At 47.1% G+C, this 24,458-nt stretch overlaps 1 protein-coding gene across 6 annotated transcripts in view; it reads right to left on the bottom strand.

The window, feature by feature from the left end:
* LGMN (legumain) overlaps nucleotides 1–24,458 on the bottom strand; it is a 135,411-nt gene that overhangs the window by 108,057 nt on the left and 2,896 nt on the right. The window contains exons 1-3 of one of the 6 annotated variants that reach the window (XM_085626499.1): nucleotides 17,763–17,806; nucleotides 17,582–17,657; nucleotides 16,995–17,067 (exon numbers count right to left, since the gene is read on the bottom strand). The exons of 2 other annotated variants lie outside the window; for them this stretch is intronic. The gene's annotated coding sequence lies outside the window, so the exon portion shown is untranslated. Of the gene's footprint in view, nucleotides 1–16,994; nucleotides 17,068–17,581; nucleotides 17,658–17,762; nucleotides 17,813–24,458 lie in introns of those variants that run through there. 3 more of the 6 variants (XM_085626496.1, XM_085626500.1, XM_085626497.1) reach the window with 3 other exon arrangements.

Here is a 24,458-nt window from a genome sequence, read left to right as displayed (position 1 = left end):
AGTTTAATCATTCCTGGGGCGACAGGCACACTGCACTTTGGGGGTTTGTTTGGGCTCATGCAGGGGTGCAGGGAGGGGGGAGTTCTGTTGGGATGGGTGGGTTGGGGTGGGGTGTTGTTCGTTTTTACCGCAAGGCAAACCCTTTATTGTATTGGTGTTTTTAAGGTGCTCTCCGGGGGACGAATGATGGCTTCTGTATGTAATGGGGGGTAGGGACCTGACTGTATTGTCCTGGAACGTTAACGGACTGGGGGATAGGATTAAGCGAGGTGTGGTCCTGCAGTATTTGAAACGACTTTCACCAGATGTGGTCTTTCTGCAGGAGACACACCTTATTGGTAATTCCTTTTGTGCCATGAATCGACGTGGCTATCGCTTGGTGGCCCACTCGGGCTTCACATCGGGCTCACGGGGGGTGGGCATCATGGTGAAGAACTCGCTCCCATTGGAAATAGACGAGGTGCGCCATGATGAGAGGGGACGCTACACTGTCTTAGTGGGGAGAATGGAGGGTAAAGTAGTTGTCTTTGTATCAGTGTATGTCCCACCGGGGCTACAGTCTACGACTTTTGCAGACTTAGGGCGCCTCCTCCTTGACCTTCCGGGGGGGCTTCTGGTGATTGGGGGGGGACTTCAATGCGGTGGTTTCTGGGACCGTGGATCGTCACCCCCCTAGGGACCTCCCCCGGGCGCAGGCGTGGCTGTCCGGCTTCTTAGATACACTGGGATTGGTGGACTGCTGGCGCTTAAAACATCCCACGCAGCTGCAGTACACTTTCCACTCGGGTGCCCATGGTAGCCTCTCACGGCTTGATTATGTCCTTGTCCCTGCGGCCTATGTTGGGAGGGTAGGAGAGGTTCGCCATTTGGCGCGGGGTATTTCAGATCACTCCCCGCTCCTGTTGCACTTTGATGTCTTCCCGAGGGGGGAGGGCAGGGTAGCTCCAATCAATGCCTGGTATCTGCGCGACCCCACTATTCGTGCTGATTTGGTTAAATCCTTGCAGCGGTATTTCGATGAGAATGTGGGGTCTGTCCCTTCGGCTATCTCCCTGTGGGAAGCCTTCAAAACAGTTCTTAGAGGGGAGGCCCTCTCCTTTATTTCCCATGCCCGGAGGCGCGAGCAGGAGGAGGTGACCCGGGTGGAGGCCGAAATCGCTGAATTGGAGGGTGATCTAGAGGGTGGGGTGACGGACGCTGCACTACACGTCCTACAACTTAAGCAGGCGGCTACAGGGCCCTCGTCACGGAGGCGGCCAGGGGCCTCTATAGAGAGCAACAGGGGCGACTGTATGATGTGGGTGATAAGGCTGGTAAACTGCTTGCATGGTTGGATAAAAAGGAGAGAGCGAGTCGTGTGGTCCCGCTGATTGAGAGGATGGATGGTGTGCGTGTCACCGAGCCAGAAGACATTGTCTCTTGTTTCGCGGATTATTTCCGCGAGGTGTATTCCCCGGTTTCTCCCTGCTCGGAGGAGGACTCCCATGCCCTGCTTAGGGATATCGCGTTGCCTTCCCTTTCGGTGGAGGACAGGGTGTCGTTGGATGCCGCTCCTACCTCCGACGAAATTGCCCTCGCCATACGCTCGGTCGCATCCGGCAAGGCCATGGGCCCGAACGGCATCCCTATTGAGCTGTATAAGCTGCGACCGGATGTACTGGCACCCCACCTCCGTGCGATGTTCCTGGCGGCCCACTCGCTGGGCTCCCTCCCGCCGGACCAACGTCTGGCTACCATCGTGGTGATCCACAAGGAAGGGAGACCTCGAGACCGGGTTACATCCTACCGGCCTATCTCGCTCTTGAATGCGGAGCCCAAAATCCTCGCCAAGGTGCTGGCCAACCGGCTGGTCGGCGTGGTGGGCGATTTGGTCCACCAAGACCAGTCCGGCTTTATTCCCCATCGCAACACGGCCCTTAATCTGCGGCGCTTGCACGGGGTGCTCGCGCGTGTCCCGTTTGTGCGGGAGCCGGCCATATTGGCGTCCTTAGACGCCACCATGGCGTTTGACACGCTCGAGTGGCCATACATCTGGGCCCTGCTGGCGAAGTTTGGATTTGGTCCGGGGTTCATCAGCTGGGTCAAATTGTTGTATTCGGGCCCATTGGCACAGGTGGTGGTGAATGGAAGAGTATCGGTCCCGTTCGAGCTGGGACGGGGCACGCGACAGGGCTGTCCCTTGTCGCCGCTCCTGTTCGCGCTGGCCTTGGAACCCCTGGCGGAGTGGCTGCGGTGGCACCCTTCCATCCGTGGTCTCCGTTGGACCCCCGAGTAGGAGGACCGCGTGTCCCTATACGCTGACGATATCCTATTGTACTTAGCCTCCCCGCGTAAATCACTGATTGTCCTGGTTGATGTTTTGCGCTCATTCGGCCGCAACTCAGGCCTTGTCATCAACTGGGCTAAATCATGTGTGTATGTGCTTTCCGGGGAGGCTCCCGTCCTCCCGCGGGGCTGTCCGATCCAGATTGCCTCGCAGGGGTTTCGGTACCTGGGGGTTTACATTACTCTGGACCCGGAGGCCCGCTACGAGCGGAATTTGCTTGCCCCCCTCCAGCGCTTGAAGGAGGACGTCGCGCGCTGGCGGCGCCTGCCGCTTTCGCCGCTCGGCCGGGCGGCATTGTTTAAGATGATGTCGTTGCCACGCTTCCTGTACGCTCTCCAGAATACTATGGATTTAGTCCCGACGCGCTACTTCCGTGAGGTGGAGAGTCTCCAGCGCCGCCTGTTCTGGGACGGGAGGCCGCGTATTGCCCTGGCGAAGTTGACGCTCCCATGGTACGACGGGGGGATTGCCCTCCCGGATATTAAACGGTATTACTGGGCCTCCCAGCTAGCTGCAATTAATCATGGCCTTTACGGGCCCGCCTTAAACCCGGCATTTGAAATGGACAAGATGCTCCTGCCTGGTGGCGACTATAATCGAGCGTTCTACTCTGGCGCGCCCGGACCCCGCCTGACGGGACCTACGCGTGTCATGGTACGAGTATGGCACGCGGCTAACGCAGCTATGGGGTGGAAGGACCGTTTGACCCGGGCATCACCGTTGTACGCGTCTGAGAGATTGGGCTCCCTGTGGACCTCGAAGGGCTTCGAGAAGTGGGACACGATCGGCATTAGTAAAGTGGGGGACCTTTGGACGAGGGGGGGATTTAAAACATTCGAGACGCTGCAGACGGAGTTTCAGCTGCAGGGCAGTGAATACTTTCGGTACTTGCAGGTCCGTCACGCACTGGGCTCCGTCTTCCCAGACGTCGCCTCCATCCCGGAGTCTTCCCCCCTGGAGGATAGAGTGCTGGATGGCCACGTTCCGGACAGCACGATCTCCCTTATTTACAAAAAATTGATTAATGACCGCTCGGGCTTGCTGACTGGCCTCCGCGAGGCTTGGGTTGCCGATGGGCTGGAGTTGGACGACGAGGACTGGATTTCCGCGGTGGCCTCTCCGAAGGAGGTGGCCATACCGGCTCGCCTTCGCTTCGTCCAGCTTAAGATACTCCACCGGGTTTACATGACGGGGCCAAGGCTTCTGCGTATGGGCTATGCTGAGGATGGGTTGTGTAAGCGTGGGTGTGGTGCTTTGGCGACTTTTTTGCATATTTTGTGGGAATGCCCGAAGGTGGAGCGATTCTGGCGTGGTGTGCATGAGGTCCTGCGAGTGGTTACGCATGTCGCGCTGCTGCCTGAAGCGAGGAGATGCCTGCTGAATGTGTGGGAACCAACTGACTACTCGGTTCCGCAGACGCGATGGGTGACTCTGGGATATATGATAGCTAAGCGTGACATTGCTCAACTGTGGGGATCCCAGAGGCCCCCGGCGGTGTCGGCCTGGAAAGAACACATGGATTGGTGCATGTTCCGAGAAAAGGTGGTGTATGTGGCGAGGGGTAAGCCTGGGGCATGGGTGAAAGTATGGGGCCCCTGGAACGCCTACCGCGGGGGTATCTGCGCGCCACCATTGCTGCCTGCGGCCTCACCAGCCCCGTCCCCTTAGTTGACTCCCTTCCATAGCCCCGAGCACGGAGTTCCCCCAGTCCTCGATCTGTTCCCTTTCCCCTCTTTAGACTCCTGTTGATGGCTGGGGTCCCCCATTCGGGGAGCACGTGCTGTTACTTTCGATTGCGGGTTGCCTTGCGGGTGTGGTTTTTGTGTTGTGTGTATAAAATGAAACCGTATTGTGGGGTCAGAGTGATGTGGCCTACGACGTCGATACCTCCTGATTTTGCTTCTCTGCACCGCCCAGGGTTCTTGTATAAATGTCATATGCTCCTGTCATTCTAGCGGCCGGCCGGAAGGTTGTAGGCCCATACTTGTATATTCTTGAGATTGCAATAAACGGTTTCAAAAAAAAAAAAAAAAAAAGTATATTCAGAATAACCGGGCCAACCATGTGTAGAACCAGGGATAATTGCTGAGGGGGGGCAGGGTCAATAGGGGAGCCAGAAGTAACACTGGAACAGAGAGTGTCCAGAGCTTTAGCGTCAAGCAAGGGAAAGTTCTCCAGGGATTTTGTCGATTTTAAACTAGGACTGGAGTCTGAAGGGTCGGGCACGTAGGGCGAGAATGACTGACGAATAATCTGAATCTTTTGGTTAAAGTATTCTGCCAACTTGTTACAGTGGAGGGAGGGGTCCTTGATTTTGGGAGGTTCCGTGGGAACGGCTGAGAGGGATTTGGCAATTTTGAAATTTTCCCTGGGGGCAGAGGCGGCGGCATTGATCTTCTCCGCATAGAAGCGTGTTTGAGTGGATTTGATCTCTGATTTATAATGTTTTACTGCTTCTTTATAATCGTGTTTCCTATCAGCCTCATAGTTCTGTCTCAACTTCTTTCTAGGCGTCTACATGATTGCTTTATTTTCCTCAGACTAGGGGTGTACCAGGGCGCCGATTTCTCCCTGACTTTTTTTTGGGCTGGTACCTTAGGCAGGAATGAGTCTAGCGAATTACAGATCCATGAGTTAAAATTATTATTCGCCAGCTCGGGATTGGGGTCATGGGTGGGTTTGCGAATGGCTAGTTTAATAGGCCAAGTAGTGGCCGAGAGCTTAGCCCATTTTCTCTGCAATGTGTTTATCGGTGGCTGGAGGGGGGTAGAGTTCGCGGTCTCCCAGACCATAGGCACTAAGAAGTGGTCAGACCACGGGAGTGGGATGGGAGTGGCCACAGAAAGATTATGTGCGTTGCTGAAAACCGGGTCAAGTAGGTGGCCTTTATCGTGGGTTGGACACAGACTCTTTTGAATAATTTGTAGGGCAGAGAGGCCCGTAGCTAGCTCTATAGTAGTCGAGTTAGAGGCGTCGTCCAGATGAATATTTAGGTCACCGAGCACGGTAAAGTTTGAGAGATTTACAGCTCGTTCTGCCACAAATGACGGAAGGGACGAGAGAAATTGACCCAAGGGACCGGGAGGTCGGTAGATCACAACAATCAATTAGTGATTTCACAAGGCAATACTTAACAAGTGAAAGATAAAGTGAAGACATCAAGAAACAACATACATAAATCAATTGGAACTATTACCAGTCAAAGAGAAAACAAAGTCAGGTAACCCATATAACCATCAAAACTTATTTAAATGGAACAGAGTCGGGATACCATCCAACGGGGTATTTACATTTCATGCAAAAGAGGATATACATTTTGGAACAATTATTTCCCTCAATTGCTATAAACAATTTAAAACTAACTGGTCCCTGTTGTAAAGAATGTGCCAACGCGTTTCAAAACTCTTTTTAGGTCTCGGCTTGCGAAGGCTGCGCTTGCGCAGTCTCGCTTGGCGAGATTTAATGTTTTCTAGTATGGGGCTTGAACCCGCCCCTCTTCTCCATTGGCTGGCTTCCTAAACGGAGGCCAGCCATTGGAGGAGAGGGGCGTCTGTCCATTTAAGCCCAGTCTTTTTCGGATTCGGGGGCGTGATTTTTAGTTTCTTTCTCTCCTCTGGAATGTAAACATTCCAGCCAATGGGAAGAGGAGAGAAAAAAAAAAACACGCCCCCGAATCCGAAAAGGACGCTGCGTTTCTCTGAGGCATTTCTGCTTGACCTCGGAGAAAGATGGTGGTGTAATCTGATTACTAAAACCCTTTGTGTTTTTCTAATTTGGGAGCCCCCAAAGTTGACATCCCAGGGGGCGTGGCCAGGCCACCGACCACGATGGCCGCGCGGCACTGAAGCTCCGCCGAACGGGCCCAGAATAATTGGAATATCTCCCAAACACATTGCATCTGATGGCTGACCCAACGGGGAGTACGGCGATGCCTGGCGAGGTCCAGTGGAAGGAGCTGCACATTGCAATCCGACCCCAATTGGATAAAGGAGGCGCAGCCTACGTAGGTATCTGCCTGCGCCACGACCAGAAGAGCCCACCGGACCGCTCCTAGCAGCGGAGAACGTGACTCACTGCCTGGTTTCAACATCTCGTGCGGCGAGTGCATCGGATGCGTATCCTTTGGGGCGCGTTCCCTCACCCCCGTTCCCACCTATCCAGCACAGCGTAGCCTCGGCCAGCACCGCCGGAGCTGCATCACCAGAGCTTGCTTCCATCGGCGGCCCCGCGGGGACAGGGCCCGAGGGTGAGCCGGGGGAAGGGGGCGGTCAATCCGACGTTTACTGGAGTGCTGGTGGGAGAGGTGAGATTCTCGTGCAGCATGGACCGTGCCTGATTGCCCCCGCCGGCCTGCTCCTGTCTTGCTATAGACACTACGACCCTTTATATGCCAGCATAGATCGGCGCTCATTTTCCTAGCGCTACCGGAGGACTGCCCCAGAGTAAGCCCCACTGCACACAGCACCAACTGGCAGGACGCACACAGCGGCGCATTCGCTCTGAAACTGTTGGAGTACCCTATCCTTCTCCGCCTGTACTAATCTTGGGGCGATATCCAACCTAGGCAGGTGCAGATCAGCTGCTGTAGAAAAACCTGTAGAGCCGGCTTCTTTACTCCTTCAGATATGCCAAGAATGTCTCACTAATTCTTCTTTTCCAGCCCTACCTCTTTACTCGAAGGGGGTGGGGGAGGGAGTCGGAGGGGGGGAGGGAGTGCGAGGTGATGAGCCACAAGCCGCCTAGAGAATGGAGGCTGGGAGCCGCGGGTCAGATTACGCACATTGCAAGGGTCCAATTTCAAAACGTTCTGGACAATTTTGCAGCGACATTTGCGCCTCTGACCAGGGCTAAAGCGACGTATTCCACGTCTCTGTAAATGCAACTTTTGGGTCGAAACCCAAACCGGTAAAAGAAATTACGGCGTCAGTGGCAAAACCTCCGCTAAGAGCCCCAGTGCACTCCTGACCTGGAGATGGGTGCACACTGGGAGGCAGGTTCCTTCTACCAGGGCAAACCCTAACTTTGTGCTTCATCCAAGTAATTCTCACTGAGTACTTGTTAAGAAAGATTTCAGCTCCAAAGGTGGACAGTGCTATCACTGGCTCACTGTGCAACTAGTATAGTTAACTGGACTTAGTGGGCAGGATTCAATCAGTTACAGAGAGCTCTGTGGTGCTCTCACACCGTGTGTTTTCTTTGCATTGTGGGAATTGTAGTTTTGCTTTCCTTCTGCAGCGCTCGAAGTGCCAGAAAGAAATAAAGGACTGAATGAGATATTCCCACCAACATGGGAGAACTGGAGATCTCCGACTGTATAAACAAGCATTTGCAATGCAATTGGTCTTGCATTTCAGCTACTTTGAGCTATGGCTCCCTCGGTGCTCCTGTGTTCGGCTGCTGCTCTGGTCTCCTCCCCCTGTTCTCTCCGGCTGGCGCTGTTCGCTCTCCTCCCCCGGCGCTTGCTCCCTCTCCTCGGGCTAAAGATGGTGGTGTTCATGGCGGGCCGAAGCTACCCAGTGACGTGACGCGCAGCTCTGACGGATGGGCCTGCTCTGGGAGAATCTGCGGCCTGCCGCTTGGGTGATTTGTCCCCTCGCCCTCTCTCGCCTCAGCGCTGCTGCATACTCTCAGCCCCTCCCTTCTCCTGGGCTCTCCCCCCCCACCCTACGCTCCTGTCTGGGTTAAGTGAGACCCTCGGGGTCCCGGCGTCAATTTATTTTGGAGGATGCCCAGGTGCGTCAGCAACTAAATTCCTGATCTTTAGCAGCAACAATTTAGTTTGTGTTGAGAGCTCCGTAACGGAGCCAATAATAATTATTTAAATTATGCTGTATTAGAAATCGTAGCCGTCTTTCATTGAAGTGTGTGTGTGGGTGGCTCTGTGTGTGTGTGGGTGGCTCTGTGTGTGTGTGGCTCTGTGTGTATGTGTGTGTGTGTGGGAGGCTCTCTGTGTGTGTGGGAGGCTCTATGTGTGTGTGGGAGGCTCTATGTGTGTGTGGGAGGCTCTGTGTGTGTGTGGGAGGCTCTATGTGTGTGTGGGAGGCTCTATGTGTTGTGGCTCTGTGGGTGGCTTTTTTGTAGGTGGCTCTATGCGTGGTGGCTCTGTCTGTGTGTGGGTAACTCTGTGTGTGTAGGTGGCTCTGTGGGTGGCTCTATTTGTGTGTGGGTTGCTCTATGTGAGTGGCTCTGTGTGGGTGGCTCTGTGTGGGTGGGTGGCTTTGTGTGTGTGGCTCTGTGTGTGGGTGCAAATGCAATAGGTCTCGCATTTGAGAGTGATTAAGCTATTGACATTGTAAATAACAATGCTGTTTCTTTAAATGTTTTAAAAACAAAAACATAAACAAAAATAATGTCATGAGCAATGCCAATAGCTCTAACTTTAACAATGCCAAGACCATTGCATTGTAAATGCTTGTTATTTAGAGGGATTCTCTTCAGGGCTGTGACTGGGTTCTGAGAAACCAAAAAAGAAAAATTCTCATTTGAAGGGAATCTTTTTTTTTTTAAACAAACCTGATGTGGCGCTATTGAATTGGAGAATAAGGTAGGCTTCTTTTTTACAGAGCTAAATAAACGCTTACATTTCTGCTGGCACAGTGAAAAGCTTCTACAGTGCAGCATTGAGTAAAGAAAGGACTACAACGGACGGCTCGGCACTTCTGCCTTTTAAGTAAGTGCTATTTGTTGTAGACAACATCAAGTTGCCCCTAAAATACACGTAAGGGTAGTAAATAAGTGTTGTTGCATTTTCAGACAACAAAAACCTGCCTCATGTAATAACCTTCTACCTCTGCCTACATTAACAGGAGCCAAAAGTGAGTCCGCACCAAGTAACTCATATGCCATATTGTTTTTCTCTAAAACAATTTCTTTTTTAACTTTGTATTGCCCGTTCATGTTTCAGGCCTCACGGTCATCAAAGTGAATAAATCGGGATTTCAACATTTGCAAAGACATTTCTAAAAAGAATAACAGGTACATATCTCGTAGCATAATAGCTTGGTCAAACATAGAGAAAAGGAGGGCCAATCTCTCCTTGGTTTCATAAAAGATTCCCCTTAAAAAAGAAGTTTTCTTTTTTGGTTCCACAGAAAGATACCTCATTTTTTTGTAATTTACTGGCCCAATCTAGCTGTGTGGTATAGGGTCCACCCCTTGTGATACTGAATAATTAAATATATGGCATCGTCTGCTTATCCATGGTCAAAAGGTGGTTTAATAAAGTAAGACAGTGTCTGCTTTTCAATAGAAAATGTAATACAATACATGAGTCATTCACACGATTGTCCGTTTTCTCTCTCAAATACTTAATATTAAACAGGAAGTAATCCTTAAAATGAAGCACAAACAAATTGAGGAACCTGCCCTCCTGCTCCTGGAGCACGTCGCGCGCTTCCACATACCGCACGTGAGCAAGAAAGACAAAGAGCGGGTCAGGTCACGGTGGAATAATTCTGAACTTCCTCATGTGGGTATGACTCACTGCCTCGTGACATTACGCGGCCAGAGCACCAAACAAGGTGAAGAATCATTTACAATCACTCTTTATCTCCTGTTTACCCGAGCCTTACAAACCCATGACATTTAGGGTTATATGAAATCCGAGAAAGGGATATGGTCCAATGGGTGAGAAGAAAGTCACCACCATTATAGGAGTTTCTGATGCACGGACCTGTGTTTGTATTTTCTGAAGCGTGTAGATATCAGCTACTCTCTGGCCGGATAGCAATAAACCTGGTCACAGGCTTGTTCTTTTAACTGTGATGATGGCTCAACCCTTGCTGGTCTTACATTTAATCTGCTTTTAGAGAATCTCTGGCTATTTAGAACACACGTTTTTAACTGGACCCTTCAACAAGGCAGCGGTGCGATATGTTTAGTCATACTTCTGACCTCAGATGTGAGGTGGAGGTAACTGCATTATGTACGGTACCTGGAATTGTGTGCAAGTCCGAATTGTTCAAGGACACTGCAGTCGTGAGTAATAATCTCCCCGCGGTATCATCTACTACATTATACACTCAGACTGCAGAGAGCTATGGATTTCCATGTAAGATGCGCTGCGTCCGTCCTGCAGCCTGAGGGACCTAACTACCGTGCACTTTGGCAGGGAGTCTGAACAGAGATCGCAGCCGCACAATTGGTGAAAATCAATTTATTAGGAAAAAAGGCTGAATTCACTGGACGCAACCATAATGGCCAACCACCTGGATTTGTAGAATAAAAAAAAGTTATAAATATGACTGAAATTTAAAATCTAAAGTCAGATCCATGGCCCCCCCTTTAAGATTTTCATGCTTGCCTGCTGGGAGTAGCTTCTGGATGAAACAACACTAACTTAAACTCCATGGCAACAAAAAGGAGCTATACAATTTTGGAGAAGGCTCCCTGATTTGGTCTCCCCTGGTGTCCCCAAACCGGTCAGTGCTCCATCCTCTAGCAAGTCATCTACATACTTAGGAGTTCTCTGTGACGTGACCCTTTCATTTTTGAAACCGAGCAACACCCTTAGAGGTATGTGTTTTACTATCTGCTCTCACCTGAAGTCAGGTTAGTAATGGGAGTACGTGGCCCAATTTGCACAGCCATAGACAGATGGACCCCAGAACATCAGAGACAAACTGCCCTACTCGCCAGGCTTGTGGCCCAATATCCCCTGCATTGGAACAGGGTTTGACCCAAGGTGAAGATAGTCTGCCAGGGTCGAACCAAGTGGGACCCGAGGCATCCAATCCTACTGCAAGAGCTTGAATCCACCGTAGGGACGCCATCTTCAAATATCACCCATTCCACTACTCATGCATCCGGAGAACAACGGGACAAGGTGGCACAACAAAAATTATACAGTTGGCCCTTTAGTGTGCCCTATAACCAATCAGTCATTTGTGAACTATAAATTAGATTATGCCAACAGTTTCTACTGGGTCTGACAAATCTAAATTTGCCAAAACTCAGGTATGGACCAGACAGCAGTTACTCGTGGACCGCACCTTAGTTACACTAGCTTATACATGCACAGGTGAGTTAAAATGTCTTTGTCTAATACACAAGTGCCTCTCCAAGACTGTACTTAGTTACGGTAACTACACAATTGTCTGTTACCATCCTTCAAGAGCTCTACTGTCTTCAAAATCAAACTTGCGTGTCCCTAAATTTGATCACTATGGTTAACCGATTCTTAGCTCCAGTTGTCCCTAAGCTAAGAAAAAATATCTTTCCTACAATCTTAATATTTTGTCTCCGTTTCTAGCTTGCAGGCTACCTGGCATGTTAGCGCCTAGAGCGAGCACTATAGTAAGCTACAAACGTATATTCAATCATTCACTTACTTGGTGTGCCCTCTCAAAAATACACCACCGGAGAACTTTCCGACTTATGACTGCTAAATCACAACACAAGGTATGCCTCAGAGAGTATGGTTTTTTAGGGGTCATAGGAGAATCCCCAGCCTAGTCTCACTCATCAAGTTTTCTTTAGAGGGTGCATGTTCCTGCCTCAGCGGGCACATTTGTCAGCGAAGGATAACGCGTAACAGATCGCCACAGGGGTCAAGTTATATCGAGGCAGGCACCTAAAACGGTTTTATAACAAGATGCAGAAAAAGAGGTTGTGCTGCTCGCCCCCTTCTACCTCCCGCCACGTATCGTGGTGTGTCGAGGGTTGATGATGTCATTCACAAGGTAAAGGAAGAATAAATCCTTCTGTCAGTTTACATATGTAATAACTCATGTTGTACAAGAATTTGTTTCTATAGCAAGTTATACAACTCTTCTGCTGTTGCAAATAACACGCAATACTATTACTTATTTTACTGGTACTTAATTTACTAACTTCAAAATTATGGAAGGTTGAGTTGGCCTTGACAAGATTCAAACTCATGACCAGGTGACCAAAGGAAATGCCAGCAGCAAGCACTTAGCCCACTGAGCCATCTTTCCAGTGTATATATGCATTGTTGATGGGAAACAGGACATTTAACTTCTAGTACCTGGTGGGACATTGCACAGCCTTTGGAGATCAAGGTGTGGTCATCTGATAACATCAGCATAACAAGTACGGATGGTGACCTAGGTGTGAACATTATGAGCATTATGTAAATAAAGGGAAGTATTAAGCTATAGATGCAAAAACAACTGGCAGTTCACCCCAGTTTTTTCCACAGAGTAGCTCATTGCAGGAAATGAGAGAAGGGTGGAAAATTCTCAGCAAAGTCAGTAGAGCTGCCAAGGACTAAACCTTCCTCCAAACATCTTGGTGGCCACCAGGCCCAGTAAGGACTTTTGCATGAATTACTACTCTTTCTCCCCTTTAACCATAAGATTGGAATCAGCCAGGTCTGAAATGAATCCAAACCTGTGGTATGGGTATTGCGTGCATGCACTTAATCTCTCCAAGTTATTATGTAGGAGTGTTGCAGTAACTGCGCAATGAGCGCTAAAGGCAGCATGGCACCGCGGACGGTGATTTTCCCATCATAATACTGTTGTGCTAAGGCTTGAAGCTCCAGTAGCGGGTGATCACACACACCTGGGCGACATGCCTGCCGGGCATCATTTCATAGGTGACAGCTGGTGTTACAGTAAAACATACTTGCGCTGCCTGCACCCACACTTGCATGCATAACACGTTGGGTATCTAACAGCGAGGAGAGAGCTCATTGGACTTTATCCAGGTCGCACTCACCTATCATGGTTCTTTACATACCAAACCCTGGTGCAAATGTTTCTCGTTGAGAGTCTTTTCCTGCTGTGTGCCAGTGAAGTGATGTACTGAAGCGTATGGTTGTCAAAAGGAGCACATATGCTTTCCACTGCACCAGATTGGGACATCCTGTATACCAAGTGAACGATGTGTGTGTCATGAAGACCACTCATGGGTTCAAGCAAAAGGCTGTGGATTATTGAAAACACATAACCAGGTCTCTCATAACCGGCATACTAAATTTGTGTGAGTTTGAGAAGTTAAAGTGGGCCTACATCCGGTTCCGCTATCGCTGCTTCAACAGAGTAAGTGCTGAGCTGCCTTATATTAAAGCAGTTGTCTATGACTTGCCTAGTCAGGTCACAGGCTGTTTAGGTTAACTGTGCATCAGACTGTCTGGATAAACATTACTTGTTCCAGTACTGAAATTGGATCAGAAAACTCCTAGTATCTTAATTTACTAATTTACACATTTCTGCAAAAAATAAAACATTGGCACACAGTTACCTTTTTAATTGGAGGCGGCAAGTGTCAAAAAGGAAAAATACACTTTAAATAGGGCCCATGCTCCACCATGCTCTCTTGGCTTATGGTGACGTGTGTGGCACGTCCCCTGCAAGTCACATGCCCAAGTTTTTAGAGTTAGCTAGGAGGGTGCAGCTGTTAAGTGGCTGCACTTTAATGCTTTGCACGTTAGAGAAGTTTTGTGGAAAGTTAAAGGCTCAAAGGCAACATGCCATGAGCTACCCTCAGCTAAAAGTGCAACTAAAGGCTGGTGGGCCATCACTGCCATGGACACGCCAGGGAAGGACATGTAAATTAGTAACTAAATCAGATGGGCACCACCGTAGACTTACCAGGAATTTGATTCCAGTTAAAACTATTGGTGTCCATTAAGCATAGTATAATGAAGTACACTCTGTTCACAGGTTTGTCTCAAAGCAATATCTTTTCACTTTTTATTGAGCAGTAGCATTATTTATAGTGTGGTTGAGGTCAGTCCACAGCTTTTCCTCTTCTTGTGTGTGTTCCTCCAATGGAACACAACTTCTTTACCATCTTTTTTGACTGGATGACTTGTATCCTTCCACTGCGGCCAATCAGGGAAGAGCTTTTTTTAAATTTTCCTTTCAACAGTTCTTGAGAATATCAGTGTTTTCTTGGTGTCTTCATGTGCTTCATCCCCTTTCACATCCATACTGTCGCTGAACCTACATTTTGCTCTCTCTAGCTTGCACGTTGCTTCCTCTTTCTCTCCCCATCAAGCATACCTTTTATTTTATGTTTCAATCCCTCCCAACTCTTACATTGCTCCTCTACTATTCCCTGGTCACCACTGTCGTTGGTAGCATTTCGCTACCCCCAACTTTCTAGTTATCTAAATTTCTATTTTTTTTCTTTTTAGAAGTACTGCAATTTGTTAGTGGGCCGCTCCATTCTAAACAGGGAACTTTTGCACACCTCTTATTTAAGTTACCATTCCAAAATGAGCGCCTCTTTATCTTGGAACAGTGACTTATAAAAAAGCCAAAATGGCCACTGCATCATGGCGTAGGAGTACACATGCATAGGTCATCATACTGAGACAGACCATTATCACTTTTTGTTAATTGTGTTGCCAGCCTCGGCAACAACCATTTTTTCCTTTTTTTGCCAGTGCTATTCAGGCAAACTTGTCTGCGTGCCCAGTTATTTTATGTCTTCAATGAATTGTGTACAAGTTATACACAATATGCTACGGACAGTGCACCCCCACAGGGCAGGCTGGACGGTGACCTGTCCTGCCCCATCACGATGGAGAAGGTTCTGCAAATGGACATCACTCTGTACAGGCCCTCGATTCCATCAACAATGATCAGTTCCTTATCTTAAATTCATAATTCCGCTTTTTCTGTTACTTAAAATCAACATTTTTGCTTCTTGGCACATTAACTGCAACGAGGTTTCTTAGAGGGGCCATCCAGTGAGTGAAAAAGTAGTTCTCTTTCCTCAGTCAAGCATCACTAACAATAAGCCTTCTGGAATAATCCTTTGTTTAATAACGTCTTCCGGGGTTTTAAGACATATTGCGCAATTATTCACCAGATGGCCTGTTTAAATCAGGGGATTTTTTTTACTACTCTTCTAGCAATTAAAAAACGAAACCAACAATAACAAAAACTAAGTACTTTTGTAGCCATGGCTCTCACATGCTGCAGATAAGGAAAAAAAGCGCTCAGGAAGGTAACCATGCAGAAAGAGACAAAAGATTATGACACGCGAGTAGAGTTGTATTCACTAGATTCTGGAGAACAGGAAACTATCTCAGAAACCAGTGTACAAAATGAGTACTTTTTAGGTTGAGCCTACCAAATAGCGCACTCCCCGTCTGCTGCAAGGCATTCTGTGGCTTACCAAGAAATAGAGAGGTTCTGCTTGGGTTTCTTGTCACTTTCATTTGCCTTCTTATTTGTGTCCCAGCTTGTCAATATTGTGTGTGTCCATCCCATGGAGCTTTGCCTCTTTACCATATTTTTTATTGGTTGGGTTTGCTGCTTCCATGGCTTGCTTTTTAAGCACTACCTTTTTCTTTTGTGTGAAGCACTCCATTAGAGGAGAGGGCATGTGTTTCCGAGCAGTCTCCCTTGTGTAAGTCTCTCCTTCTGCACTCTGTATTGCCTGACTGCTTCTCTTCAGGATGTCCCTGAATATTTTTCTATAGAAATGATCGAGTCTGAAGCACTTTAAAGAGTTTCAAGACTTTTCTGAGAACACGTCTAGAACTGCAGGGAGAGTATGTGATATTATTATTGCTTGCTTCGCTTGTGTCTTGTTATTCATTGAATCACACATAGATGTTGCAGTAAAACCTCATGAGTTTCCATTCTGACTTCAGAATCTATGAACTTAAAATTCAGGTTAATCAGAAACTCAAGTTTCACTGGGTTCTTTGCTGTTTATCATTAACAAGGACAATCAGCACTTATCTGCTTGTAGCTAGCTAAAGTTTAAAATTAGCTTACCTGAACAAACAAAAAAATTAACTCATTGTTTTTTTAGGTCTCGCCTGGCGTAGACTGCGCAGACATGCGCAGTCTCGCTGGCGAGATTTAAGGAGTTAGAGGAGATTTCTCTAGTGGGCTTTAAGCCCCGCCCCTCTTTTCCATTGGCTGGCGTCACCATTTATGCTAAACGGTGGCCAGCCATTGGAAAAGAGCGTCTAGTGACATACACTTTTCTCTTTTAGAGCCGTCCCAGTTGGACTGGCTCGGTTCCTTTACATCTGTGGTAAAAGCTTTTCTTATCTTTATGGGGCCATGTGTTTCAAACATATGGCCCCATAAAGACAAGAAAGCTTTCGTAAAGGACGAAAGTGAAAGCGGACTGGGGAGCAGTGGGGGCTCTGCAGGCGCCTGTGCGGGAGGGAGTATTATATAAATACAAAGGTTCTGTCGGGGAAGTTTCAATTGCTTTAGGGTGTTCACAGTATAAATACATTACATGTAACACATATCCATAAGTAAATAAAACACACCCAAGCGAAATTTTCAATCGGTATTATTTTTTAGAAAAAAGGAAATAACGAATAAACAAGGCTACAGTTATACAATTGAAAGATTTGTGAAGAAGGAGTGACATGTAGTGGTAAATACAGATGATACACTGTAGTATGACAGATAGAGAAATCACAAAAAGGTTATTTTGGGAGGATACAAATTTTGATTATGTCCATATGCTTGTTCACATATGCTTCATCATCATGTATAAGTTCATTTTTGAAGTTGAAGCATTGTGTAGACTCATAGTATGCATCGATGGTTCGACCCTATGTAAAGCGCAATATTTAATAAGCGTCACGGCGGGTCTTCCTCGGGACAGGGGGGTAGGTATGTAGCCTATGGAGTAAAATGAAAAGCTGATTTGAGGGTGTGTGTGTGTTTAAAAGAACAGAAAATAAATAGATGTTCTATTAGGTAGTAGTGCTTACCCTGCGCAGAGGGTCAAGAATCACTGCGCGTGCGTTGGGTTTCTTAGTCCAGCAATAACGATATGATTTAGACCTATGGGGTGATAATGTAGTTTATAGAACTCCCAAGGTTATAATAGCTCAGACAAGAATCAAGTGAAAGTTAATCACGAAGCTGAAAAACATGGTATTTATTGAGACAAGCCTTAAAAGAAAGCAAGTCACAACGGTAAGCAATTCTGGCATTTATTTAACCAAACCATCAAGGAATGGAAGGATATAATTAATCATTACTGAAAATGCCAAGGTTAAAGCGAAAACCAGTCTATTTAAAGGTGAAAAAACCTCCGGGCATAGACAATGCTGTTCAAAGTTATATAAACGTGTTGAAAATCACGAGGCTAAAAACTCATGGTATTTATTGAGACAAGCCTTAAATAAAAGCAAGTCACAGCGATAAACACGTCTGGCATTTATTTAACCAAACCATAAAAGAATGAAAGCTAATTAATCATTACTAAAGATGCCGAGGTTAAGCCGGAAGTCGGTCTATTTAAGAGTGAAAACTCCGGGCATAGACAATGCTTTACAAAGTAAATGAAACGTACCTCAAAAAGATAAGAATCTTGGAGGTCTGGGAATAATTTCCAAGGGTTAATCCATATGGGCCAGTCAGGTGATTTACTGCAACATAAGTGAAAAGGGGGATTTAAGAAGCGAGGAGCTTCTAGAGGTGGGCTAATCAAAGGATTTGCATGGGGAAAAAAACGCTTTAAAATGTACGCTTACCACGATCTGGTGGATGCACGTCTCTCCAGTTCTCAGTCCGATGCAGGACTGAGGCTGGAGACAGAGGCCTGTATTTATTGACAGATTGACGTGCCTGCAACGTGCACGTTCACCCGTGACGGTGAAAACAGGGATGGAACAGGAAACACCTGTGCTCTGTTCCCCTCGAGTCAAGGGATGTGGTGTAAATTCTGAATGGTGTATGTGAAATGTTCACACGTGCTCAGTTGAGCAGGAGTCAAGGGATGTGGTGTAAATGAAATGTTGATCGATATGTACCTAACTTAATGTGTTGAATGAACATTAGCCATGTGTGGGCATGATAATCAACGTCAAAATCACTGTTTAGTATCAAAGTGACATGCGTTTAAAACAGATAAAAAGTATGTCATCAATTTAAATACAGTCCTGTCAAACATTGAAAATAACATAATTGTTCAATAAAGCATTTAGCATAGTGACATGTTTTAACAGATGAGAAAACATTTCAACTCCTTAATTAGAGTTCTGCCAAATATTGAGCATAATTAATTTAATAAAAGGAAGCAATTCAATTTAGTAACAGTATGCTAGGTGTTCAGCGGAATATGTGATTACATGGCAATTCTATTTAGTAACAACAGACTAGGGAGATTGCATACATGTACATCATTGCACATTAAAAGTGAACTCTGTGGTGTAGAGACCTTAGTTGGAATTGCGCAATTTACAAAAATGAATCAGGTTCGCCTGTTATTTTCTAGAGAGCTTGCGTGTTGGGAGATGGAGTGAACCCAGTTGGATATGAGGTTCTACAGTCTTATCATTTGCTTGTATGTCTCCTCCTGTAAATGTATGGTTTTTTATATAGCGCCGATCACCACTACGGGTATTCATACCGCTGAATGAACCCTTCCTGGCTTTCCATGTGAGGTGTCCACTCCTGGGCACCCCCATGGTGAAGGCCAGGCATCCCAGCGCTGTTGGGACCGTTGTGGAGATTAAGCAAGCTATTGCCCAGAGTTGCAGCGTGGGACCCATGATTAGAATAGGCACCGAGGCGAGAATATCCGGTCCGCGGAATTTATAGCCCGAGACCCTGCCGCGACGGGAATCGAACCCTGGTCCCGGACCAGTGCTCTGCATCGAGGTCTGCCGCGCTAACCATTGGGCCACACTTCTCCTGTTCGTTCAACCCATTTTTGACTGAGTCTAGCAGGTGGATCCATCTGCATTCTTTGAAGTTAAGTTGTTGGAGTATGCTGCCACCCCTGGGATGTAATGTGGCCTTTTCGATTACCCACCATTTTAGGTCATCCGCAGTGTGGTTATTTGTGGTGAAATGGTCAACCAGGAGAGCTCCCTGGACATTGCATCGGATTCTACTTTGATGCTGCAAAATCCTGGTCTTTACTTTTTGAGTTGTTTGACCAACATACATTTTTTCACAGGGGCATTTAATGGCATAAATCACATTGTGACTATTACAGATACTGTGATGTCGCAAGTGATATGTCTTTCCCAGGTGTTGAAAGGTCGTACCCGTTAGTGTAAATTCACAGGCCTTGCAAGTGCTACACTTGAAATGTCCCATTAGTGGTGGTAGATTAAGTTGTTGTCTCAAGTCTCGTGGTTTCTCAGTTTCAAGAAAGGAACTTACTACATAGTCTTTGATGTTTTTGGCTCTTTTGAAAGCAAACATGGGCTTCTCCTGTATCCCAATATCCGTGCTCACCAAATTCCAATATTTTAGTAGCACCTTCTTTATTTCATGACTGCGTGTGTTGAAGGTGGTCACACATACCAATTTCTGAGTGTCTTCTGTGTGTGGTTGTATTTCTAGGAGAGTTTCTCTGGGTCGATACCAGGCTCTTTTCCGAGAACGATTAAGGAGGCCCTTGGGGTACCCACGGTCCCTTAGTTTCTTTATGAGAATGTCTGTTTCTTTGTAGAAGTCACTTCTTTTAGAACAATTCCGCCGTAGTCTCAGGAATTGACCGTATGGTAAATTGTCCCTGAGGCATCTGGGATGGTGTGAATCATATTTCAGGGTAGTGTTTCGTGCAGTAGGTTTGGTGTAAAGTGTGGTGAATAGTCTTCCATCCTCATTTTGTGTTGTTAAATCCAAGAAATCGATGGCCTGTTTGTTATGGGTCATAGTGAATTGTATATCAGTGGTACGTGCGTTGAGCCAGGTATTGAATTCTATTAAGCTTTGTTCATTCCCAGTCCAAACCAAGAGCACGTCATCGATATAACGCTTCCAAATGGAAATGTTATTTAGGTAGGGGTTGGTTAAATCGTATAGGTAAGTGTCCTCGTAGTCGTCCATGTATAGATTGGCCAGGCTCGGTTTGAATCCAGCTCCCATAGCTACGCCTTTGCATTGCAGGTAGTAGGTGTTTTGAAAAATGAAGTAATTCTTTTTCATTGCGATTTTAAGTAGATCTACCAAGAATTCAGTAGGAATCCAGACAGGCGATGGTCATTTGTCCAGCGTTCTCCTTATGAACTGGATGGCATGTTCTTGGGGGATGCTAGTGTACAGTGACGACACATCGAGTGTAGCCAGGATTTGAGTTTCTTTATCGTGAGACTGATTTTCCATTATCTATATAGTATGCATTGTGTCTCGAAGAAAGGAGCGTGTCTCTATTACAAATGGTTGAAGATAGCTATCCAAGAACTGATTGAGGGGCTCGAGGATAGAACCACAGCCTGATACAATCGGTCGGCCAGGTGGATTGTGTAGGTCTTTATGAATTTTAGGAAGAGTGTAGATGGTAGGTATTCTGGGATCGGTTTTGTTCAAAAAGTTATATTCGTGTTGTGACAGAAAGCCTTCTGTCAATCCTTGCTGAGTATTTGAATGAGAACACTAATTTCCAGGGTTGGGTTTTTTGTTATTCTTTGGTAGCTTGCAGAGCAGCTCAATTGTTTGTTGATTTCAGTAATGTAGTCTTGGGTGTTTTGTATAACTACGGCACCGCCCTTGTCGGCTGCTTTGACTACAATTGAAGTGTTTTTATTCAGTGAATGTAGTGCTTGTCTCTCATCTTTGGATATATTGTGTTTGATGTATTTTTTCTTGTTGAGGAGATCCATTATTTCTTCCATTACAATCTTTTCATATGCAAGGATCTTTTCACTCATTTGGTACGTAGCAGGAAGGAACGTAGTGGGCTTTAAGCCCCGACCCTCTTTTCCATTGGCTGGCGTCACCATTTATGCTAAACAGTGGCCAGCCATTGGAAAAGAGCATCTAGTGACATACACTTTTCTTTTAGAGCCGTCCCAGTTGGACTGGCTCGGTTCCTTTACATCTGTGGTAAAACCTTTTCTTATCTTTATGGGGCCATGTGTTTCAAACATATGGCCCCATAAAGACAAGAAAGCTTTCGTAAAGGACGAAAGTGAAAGCGGACTGGGGAGCAGTGGGGGCTCTGCAGGCACCTGTGCGGGAGGGAGGGCGGGTCATCGGAGGGACAGATCACTTGTTGCTCTCTTGGGGCGGGGGAAAGGGGGTTGTGTGCTGAAATTTCCTCTTCTAGTTTCGACCCCAACTATCTTCTTTCGGGCAGTCATGTTACTTAAGGGGATCTCCATCCAGCGCTTATTGTTTTGTTATTGGGGGAAATGTTTGATTACCATTCTCCCAAAACAGTTAAGTGAGCCCCTGACTACCAAAGGCATCGGATTCTGCCGCTGTTTCTAATTGACGTCACGTTGCTAAGGCGTTTTCCTCAGTGTCGCTTCCAAACACAACTGTCTCTTTAGCACAACCTTTCACGTTTGACCAATCCTATCACAAATTCAATCCGTGCATGTTCAGCAGAGGACTACTATTGGAATAAAGTTTCTCTCATTAACGAATCAGACGGAAGCTAGCTGTGATTTCTTGCCGGGTCCTATGGTTTTGACCAATCCCATAACGCGTCTTTCAGCATCCTGGCGGCTCAGAGCTCTGTGAACCGCGTCAATCAGTGCGGTGCCCTGAACTTATTGTCAGCTTTATCTGTCTGTCATACAAAAGGCGGGACGTGGGCAATAATTCTCCCCGGTGGTTGGCAGTACAGAACCTTCTTTTCCAGCAAGTTCTTTTACCCTTGTTCGTAGATGAACTCGTGCTATTGGTGTATTTCTCTTTCTATCATCAATTTCCTTGAATCGAATTTGTTGCTGATCCTCGGCCATCCCAGCGGGCGGGTCTCCTAGGCCTGCTTCTACACAGGGTCGGTTGCGCGGTGTGAAGTGTCAGCCCGGCCGTTGACTTGTGTTCAGCCGGGTGTGGGGAGTGTCCGTCTGTCGCGGGAAGGAGTCTTCGCACCCCGTGGACTGCAGAACCAGGCGTTTCACCATTGACATTGGGACCTGACGCCCCCAGTGCTGACAGGCAGCACCCCATCTACTCCACACCTCCTCTGCTGCTGTCTTTGCCACTGACCCTATTGAGAGGCTGCCAGCTGTCATCTCCATACACCTCCTGCACACCGAGGGTCACCCTCTCATTCTCTGCCGAAAACAAGCTTTCTCCTTCTGCAGGCAGACAGCTCCCCTCCCCGGCACTGCCTGAGATATTGGCATCCTCTAATCCCTCTCCACGTTACAGGCAGCAGACCCCTTACATTCAGGCCCCCCACTGCCCAGTCACCTGCAGCCCCCTAACCGACCAGCAGCTTCTTGATCAGAAACAAGCATTGGTATAGCCAAAGGTCTCGCCTTTGGAACATTATAAGTGTTTAGCCATGCAATAGTTGATGTTGCACCAAGGATATTGTGCTGCATAATTAAATACTTATAAGGTCCCAAAGGCGAGACCTATTGGCTATGCCAATGCTTGTTAAGCTATGGAAGGAACAACCACATGAATAAAAATGCAGGTGTGTGCTACCTGGCTTATGGAGATTAGGTGTATTATCTACGAGAAATCCACATTATTAAATAATGAATGAGGAAAGCCCATGCAAATCATAAACAATCTTTGGCAATGCCAATAGGTCTAGCTTTACAGTGATGTTTTATGGTCATGTGGAGCATTACAAGTAGATACCATTGGGAATGGAAATGTATTTGGGTAGAAGCAAAGCACTGCAGAATAATATTGGCGTAGGTTAAAAGGACAAGTGACAGTTGCACTGGAAAGCCAGACCTTAAAATCAATGTGATTTAATAGCTGCCCTCCTCCCGTCTGTGATGCTGCCAGAGAAAAACAGCATCAATTATCTTGTTAACCAAGACACTTTTAATGGCTTTACAATGTCATGTGCCTGCCCCTGAAAGTTCAAGCTCAGGCAGCTGGATAAATAAATAAAATGATCACAGCTGTGTGGAGGGCAAGCACGTTTTTGTGGAAACATAATTTCTGTTCAGTCAAAAACATGTACTCCTAGCTCCCATCATGTGGGGGGAGCCAAAGCCCCCCTCTACTGGCGATTCTAACTTAATTGTCCGGCGACAGCTGCGCTGTCAAGCCAGACCATAAAACCTTCCACGTAATTATTTGGAGACTGCTGTGCTGTCAAGCCAGACCATAACAAGCTTTTCTACTGTGCTGCACTTGCTTCCATAAATGCCAGTCCCCACAACCAGCAACATGCCTTCATTTAGTTATTTTCCAGTTAGCCTTCTCTATTCTCTTCTAGAATAAACTCTTTGGATGGACACAAACTACTTTGTAAATTAATGAGCAAAAACAAAACATACTTTGGCTTATAAAACCAATGAACACATGCCTAATTTGCAAATCATTTTCCTCATCAGTTTGTTTTAGTTGTGTAAAATAACCACATTGCAGAATCAGAACAGGTAGAACTTTATGTGAGCAAAGAGCCATTGTGAATGCAGAAATTTCAATGGTATAATGGAATTTCCACATACATAGGGGCCGATTCCGATGGGAAAGTCCACCAACCGAGTCGGTTCCGGAGTACTTTCCGACCGACTCGCACTCCGGGGCTCCGAACGCCCGAGTACGATGCGAACACGCGCTTACGGACATGGGTCGCTCGGAGCCCCATTGAAGTCAATGGGAGCCTGTTGTACATAGGCTTCCACTGATGAAAAAGGTAATCTGTGCAAAAGGGTGCCCGTCTGTGCCACCCGCACCATACATGCACGTGTTGGGGGGGCCCTTGGGTCCCCCCCGTGACCGACTCGTAAGGCTACGGGTGAAGGGGGGTCCGGCGTGACCCTCGAAGTTCGCTTCCCGGAGCTTTTACGAGTCGGAAACTCCGTCTCGATCCGGCTGTCCGAATCGTGCATCATACTGGCTCGGTCGAAAATCGCCTCTATTACACGACACAGTTCGCTTATGGACGACACGTACGGAGTGATTCGGACCCAGAAATGTCTTGGTCGGCGATTTCACGTTTCCTGCATCATACTTGCTCGCTCGTACAGTTGTACAAGTCGGTCGTAAAACACACATCTGACTCGTACTTTTCCAGGCCGGATCGCTTTCGGAGCTATTCCGAGCGAGATCGTGTTAAGGCCAATTTGTGGTTATGCCCAGTTTTTACATTCTTCTACCCTTCCAAACACACACAGTTAGCTACACCAGAGACATCAGTAGCTCCAGGCAGGACAAACATTATGTTATTTTGGGGAATAATATACACTCTAACTGAAAAATTCCCTTCTCGGCCTCATCAGGATTACTGAGCTGCAAAGAACGAGGCCCTACGAGTTTCAGTGCAGGAATGGCAAGAAATGTCACCA

This window comes from Triturus cristatus, chromosome 9, assembly GCF_964204655.1.
Source record: "Triturus cristatus chromosome 9, aTriCri1.1, whole genome shotgun sequence".
In the NCBI taxonomy this organism is placed as follows: Eukaryota; Metazoa; Chordata; class Amphibia; order Caudata; family Salamandridae; genus Triturus; species Triturus cristatus.
Note: the sequence above shows the minus strand (reverse complement) of the source record. Positions and strands in the feature narration are given on the sequence as shown.